Source organism: Vombatus ursinus, unplaced genomic scaffold (genome assembly GCF_900497805.2).
Source record: "Vombatus ursinus unplaced genomic scaffold, bare-nosed wombat genome assembly UNPS02014811.1, whole genome shotgun sequence".
In the NCBI taxonomy this organism is placed as follows: domain Eukaryota; kingdom Metazoa; phylum Chordata; class Mammalia; order Diprotodontia; family Vombatidae; genus Vombatus; species Vombatus ursinus.
Window position 1 is genome coordinate 7,363,308 of NW_020954589.1, and position 6,621 is coordinate 7,369,928.

The 6,621-nt window shown below is 40.0% G+C and overlaps 1 pseudogene; it reads left to right on the plus strand.

Annotated features, from left to right (window-relative positions):
- Positions 1-435: 435 nt before the first annotated feature.
- Positions 436-6,621, plus strand: part of LOC114053565 — a 73,142-nt pseudogene continuing 66,956 nt past the window's right edge.

Consider the following 6,621-nt stretch of genomic DNA (forward strand, 5'->3'; position numbering starts at 1 on the left):
TCTGAAATTTTCCATTTTATTGGTTTTTATTAATATTATTAATATATAATATGTTATATATTATATAATACAATGTTATATAATATATAACAATATATTAATAAATAATATTCCACTACATTTATGTATCACAATTTTTTTGGCCATTTCCTAGTTGACAAGTCATATTCTATTAATGCAATCTCAGGTCACATTAGCTTTTTTTGACTGCTGTTTCATGCTGTTGGTTAATGTAAGAAGTGTCTCTAGAGGATACCCACAGCTAATTGGTTCTTGGTTATTGAAGCTGACTTGGTGAGAGGCTTGATAGAGGTCTCCTGAGAGATGAGAGGTGAGAAGTTCAGGTTGGAGCCAGAAAAGAAGAAAGAAATGAAATGGAGGAGAAGAAAATGGCAGATGTGCTTTGTTTTTCAGCATTCTGTCTGGACCTTGATCATGATAGTGATATTCGCTGCTCCTAAGAGCTGCTCCGGGGTTTCAGCGGTCACTGGCTGCAGCTATGCTGAGAAGGCAGCTGTCCTAGGGGATTGCTGGTGTTGAGAAGCAGGGCAGAGAGTGATTCTGAAACTGACTTTAAACACCTAGCTCTAAGTTACCTATTGTATGAAGCGCTAGATGTGAGAAAGAGGATGTAGTTTTTGGAAAGGAGTGGAGTGCCTGCTGCCTTAATTAATTCCTTGGATGTTTACTTCGCATCCATTTGTAAGCAGCAGGTGGCGCGAGTGAGCTAGGTAAGCCAAGCTTTCAATTTTAGGAAAGTTGCTTTTCTTTACCAAGCTATTCATTTCTCCTCCCTTCACCGGGGACAGGGCGTTTCAAACCCACCAAAGGCTACTGCCAAGAAAACTAGAAAAGAGGGAAAAGGAAATGTTTGATGACTTGAAGTTGTCTAGCCTCATTGGTAGAATATTGGCACGAAAATTACGGGGCCTTTACTCCTGGGGGAAGTTTGGTGTCATCAAAGAAGCTTTGCAAATTCTGAAAGGCAAGCTAGTTTGCATTCAGGGTTCATCAGTTTTCTCTCTGAAGGTCGATAGCATTTTTTCATTGTGAGTCTTTTGGAATTGTCTTGGATCGTTGTATTGATCAGAGCAGCCACGTCTTTTACAGTTGATATGTCATTGCAACATTGCTGTTACCGTGCACAGTGATCTCCTCTCACTTCACTTTGCATCAGTTCATATAGGTCTTAGGCAAGTCTGTACATCCCTCAGTCTGCCCTGGCAGAGAGTTTTCAAGACTTGTCAAGAGTTTTCTATGCCAATAAAGTAATAGGTGCTCTCTACTTCTCTCCAAATAGTTGAGCAAATATCTTGTTGCAGGGGTGGGGGGTGGTGGTGGTGGTGGTGGGTGGTAGAGGGATGGGAGGGGGTGGCACATAGTACTGGACCTGGAATCAGGAAGACTCATCTTCCTGAGTTCAAATTCAGCCTCTTTTAGTCTCATTTTTAATGGCAAATAATTTTACAATGAATAAATATTTAAATAAATAAGGTTAATCAGTGATTCTCCTTAGGCAGATAGGTGTTTTTAATGGATAAAGTGCTAGGCCTGGAGTCAGGAAACCTGGAGTTCAAATCTAGCCTCAGACACTTACAAGCCATGTCATCCTGGACAAGTCACTTAAACTCTGTTTGCCTCAGTTTCCTTATCTGTAAAATGGAATAATAATAGCTTCTACTTCCCAAGGTTGTTGTTAGGATCAAATGAGATAATATTTGCAAAGTGTTTAGTACAGAGCCTAGTACATAATAAGTACAGTGATAATTACCATATAAACATTAGCTATTGTTATTCCTATTCTATATGCTCTGTTTTCCATTTTTAATTTCTATTTTAAGTTTGTCAAGTGTGCAGTTGTTTCAGTTGCAAGTCATCTTTTTCTCATTTTAGTTTTGCAGTAATTTCAATGTTTTAACACAGTGGTTGTCTGACTGCATAGCAACACCTGTTCAGGAATCACTTGCACATCTGTAATGAATTTTTCTTGTCAAAATACAATTTCACTTTTTTTGATGTTTGGTGCTTGTTGTACTCAGTGCCTTCTGATTTTTTCTCATAGAAACTATTCTAATCTTCTGAATGCAAGGGGTTCACTGCCTGCTTCATCATCTTCCTTTCCTCAACTATTGCCTCTATAATAGAGTACTTTAACATTTGTGTAGATGCTCCTCCCTCGCACTCTCCAACATCCTATTTCCTCAGTCTCCCATGACCTACTCTTTCCTTCCACCTCAGCAACAATATTGGGATGCTCATGCGTTAGATCTTGCCATACCCATAAATGTTCCACTTCACTTATGAGAAAGTCTGACATTTCCCTATATGACCATAACCTCCTATCATTTTATCTCCCCATGTTTCACCTCTACTGCATGTTAATCTTTCTAATTGATACCTCCAACCTTCAGTACTTTCTCAAGCCATTATCTCTGCTTGATTTCATTTTCCTTGCTCTCTAATCCTAACCCAATAGTTAACCATTTCAATGCTACATTGGCCTCTACTCTTGAATCTCTTGCCCCCTCTTTTTTTCTATCATTGTTTCTCTCTTTCCCAATCACAGCTCTGAGTTACTCTCACCATCTGCCTTTTCTGCTACTACTCATAAACTACTCATAAACTCATAAACTGTGAAACAAAGCTATAGGAAATCCCATAACCATATTATACAGCCTCAACTGGGCCCTCCCTGCAGCAAGGTGGTACTATTATTTCTCTCTGTTTTATTCCCTATCTCACTCCCCACAGGAGGTTTCCAAATCTATTCCCTTCTCAGACCTCTACACCTTCCCTTCCCCTTTCCTTAGTTAAGGATCTTACATCTGCTGAAAAAAAATCGAGACATCCAGCATGAGTTCCCTCTTCTCCTGTTCCCTTCTTCTCAAAACTCCTTGATATCATCTCCCAATTCTCTTCTCCCTTCCCTTCAGTCTCTGAAAAATAAGTTTCTCTTCTCCTTGCCAAGACCAACTCTTCTTCGTGTTCACTGATCCCATGTTATCCTAGCATTTGCAGCAAATTGCAATCTTAATAATTTCTCTCAAATTTTGTCTCTTCCTATCAACTGGTTCCTTTCCTACTGCCTTCAAACATACTCAGGTCTCTCCTATCCTTAAAACACTTTCACTAGACCTTACCATCTCCTCAAGCTGTTATCCCACAGCTCTCTTCCCTTTCTCAGCCAAATTCCTTGAAAAAAGTTGTCTATAGTCTCTGCTTCCACTTTTTCTCCTTTCACTCATTCTTCAGTCTTTTGCAATTTAGTTTTCAATTTCATCATTCAACTAAAACTGTTCTCTCTAAAGCTACCAGAGATTTCTTAATTGCCTAATCTGATGGGTCTTTTCTCAATCCTAATCCTTTGCTGTATATGACATGGTTGACCATCCCCTCCTTCTGGATACTGTTACTTCTCTAGGTTTTCATGTCACTACTTTCTTTGGGTTTGCCTCCTGTCTAACTGCTGCTTTTCAGTCTCCTTTGCTGGTCCATCATATCACACTCCCTAACTGTAAAGTGTTCTCCATGGTTTCCTCCCCCCACCCTGGGCTCTCTTCTCCTTTCCCTTTATATTCTCTCATCATCTCCCATGGGTTTAATTATTATCCCTTGCAGATAATTTCTAGATCTATATATCCAGCTCCATTCTTTCACCTGAGCTTCAGCCCCAGGCCATCAATTTCCTATTGGACATTTCAAAACTGGATGTCTTGTAGACATTTTAAACTCAATATATTTAAAACTGGATTCATTACTTTTCTCACTAAACCTTTCTATCTTTTAATTTTCCTATTTGCGTCAAAAGCACCAGCATCCTTTAAAGGTCCTAGTCTTACGATCTTGGCATTATCTTGGATTCTTTTCTTTTCTTTTCTTTTTTTTTTGGTGAGGCAATCGGGGTTAAGTGACTTGTTCAGGGTCACACAGCTAATGTTAAGTGTCTGAGGCTGAATTTGAACTCAGGTCCTCCTGACTCCAAGGCCAGAACTCTATTCACTGCGCCACCTAGCTGCCCCTATCCTGGGCTCTTTATCCACATATCCAATCAATTGTCAAATCTTGTGAGTAGTAGCAGAAAAGGCAGATGGTGAGAGTAACCCCTTCTCTCTACTCACACAACGACTGCCTTTGTTCAGACCTTTGTCAACTCTTGTTTAGATCATTGCAATAGGGCTCCCTGCCTTGAATCTGTCATCACCCTGGTAATCCCGTACATTGCTACCAAAGTAGTTTTCCTTAAGCACAGATCAACCATGTGACTTCTCTACTTAACCAATTCCAGTGACTCACTATTGCCTTTAGGATAAGATATTAACTCTTCTGTTTAGCTTTTTTTTTTGGCAATTGGGGTTAAGCGACTTGCCCAGGGTCACACAGCTAGTAAGTGTCAAGTATTTGGTCTGAGACTGGATTTGAACTCAGGTCCTCCTGACTTCAGGGATGGTGCTCTATCCACTGCGCCACCTAGCTGCCCCTTGTTTAGCTTTTAAAGTCCATGCTAAGCACCATGAAAAGCCCTGGCTGCTCCCTTCACCCCATGCCTGGAAAGTGCTCACTAAAGAGTGAGCATTCTTCCTTTAAGATGCAGCTCAGGCACTACCTTTTGCATAAAGGATTTCCTGATCTCCTCAAGTGCTAGTGTCCTTCCTCCCAATCTGCCTTGTATTTAACTACTTTGTGTATGTGTATGGGGGTGTGTGTGTGTGTGTGTGTGTGTGTGTGTGTATGTGTGTGTGCTGTATGAGAAACCAAGAACAATCAGACTGTGACTCGGAAGGAGCAAGGGAAGATATTGACTCCAGCCAGCATGTGTGTGTGTGTGTGTGTGTGCGTGTGTGTGTGAAGGACTGGAGATATAATGGGGTAGAGGAGATGGTTTTGGAGTTGAAATAAAAGTGATAGGTATTTGTTGATATGTTATACAGGGTGTCCCAAAAGTCTTAGTGCATTTTAAGAGCTATTAAAGCTTAAAAATACACTAAGGCTTTAAAGACACCTTATATTATATTGCATGATGATTACAATCCTTTACATTACTATGCTTTTCTTTTTGGCTAGGCAATGGGGTTAAGTGACTTGCCCAGGGTCACACAGCTACTAAGTGTTGTGTGACTGAGGCTGGGTTTGAACTCAGGGCCTCCTGAATCCAAGGCCAATGCTCTATCCACTGTGCCACTTAGCTGCCCTAACTATTCTTTTCTTAATCTAACACTTACGTACAAGTGCATGAATGCATGTGTATGTGTATTAGAGAGAGAGACAGATAAAGAGATAGAGAGATGAAGATAAAGAGATAGAGGCAGAGAGAGACAGAGAAAGAGAGAAAAAGAGAGAGATAGGGAGAGAGAGGAAATATGATGTGACACTTTGCTTTTAGTTACTATTTGAGGTTAAAATGATTTGTTAACAATAATTATATCTAAGATATAGGAGTTTCTAGTAGGGGAAGTAGCTGAAATAACGTAGACCTTATTGAATCTAATCCTGAGTAGGTTCAGGAATAATGGGAAAGGGAGAATTCCTATAAATCCCTGACGAACCTGTTATATATTTTTTTTAAAAAAAGTAAATTTTCCACTTTCTAAAATTTCATCAATAACCCAGAGGCACACATGATGATAATGGGGAAGGAAAGGAAGCTGAGCAATAGAAACCTTAGGAAATGGCCGTGCATGTACCCCTCCTTATTTTCCCTCCTCTCAAAGACTGACGGAAAAAAGAGATGATAAACAGATTAAAAAAAACTTACCATTCTGTCCAGCTAGAAGAAATAAACAGAAAGAGACAGATCAGTGAGATGATTTAGCACAAAGACAGAGAACATACTTTCTATTCTTTCCAAGTTACCACTTCTCAATGGTTCAAACTGTCCATTTTGCTCAATATGAAATGGGATCAAGCATCCTAGTAGACCTTAATCCTATGGTTAAGGTCTATGAAGATCTGTTAATACAGTTGTGAGCATGTAAGAAAATTCCCTCTTCCCTGTTCTATCAGCCTCTGTCCACAAAAGATGGACACTCTTAGGAAACTGGAACAATTTTACTTTTAAGAACCTTTAAAACTTCTATTTTTCTCCTTATTTTCATTTCTTATTCTGTCCTTCCTCTCCCTCTCTTCTTACCTTCTCCTGTTTTTCCTCCATCTAGATTGGAGATTCCTTCTGGCTGGTATTAACAAGCCCTCACAACCAGGGCCAGAAGACTTTTGTCCTTCTCTGAATTCTTTTCTGTAACCAGTGAAGCTTCTACCTTCCGAAAATCCATCAATAACCCAAGAGGTACTGAGAGATGGGGGAAATATGAATGTGGAGAAACATGAACTGCAGATACGGAGGTATGGTAGTAAATGAAATCAGGCAGAGCAGGGCAAGCTCTCCCCAGACACTACAGAAGATTGTACTTACCAGAATGGAAAAATGAGATAAGACTTACTAAGGTTCAACTAAAAAAGAGCTAGACAGTTTAATGAGGCTTCTGTGGCTCAAGAAAAGTTTATTCTTCAGAAGTACTTCTAGGGGCATTTTCATAAATGGATCATAGGAGGGCGGCTAGGTGGCGCAGTGGATAGAGCACTGACCCTGAAGTCAGGAGGACCTGAATTCAAATCCGGCTTCAA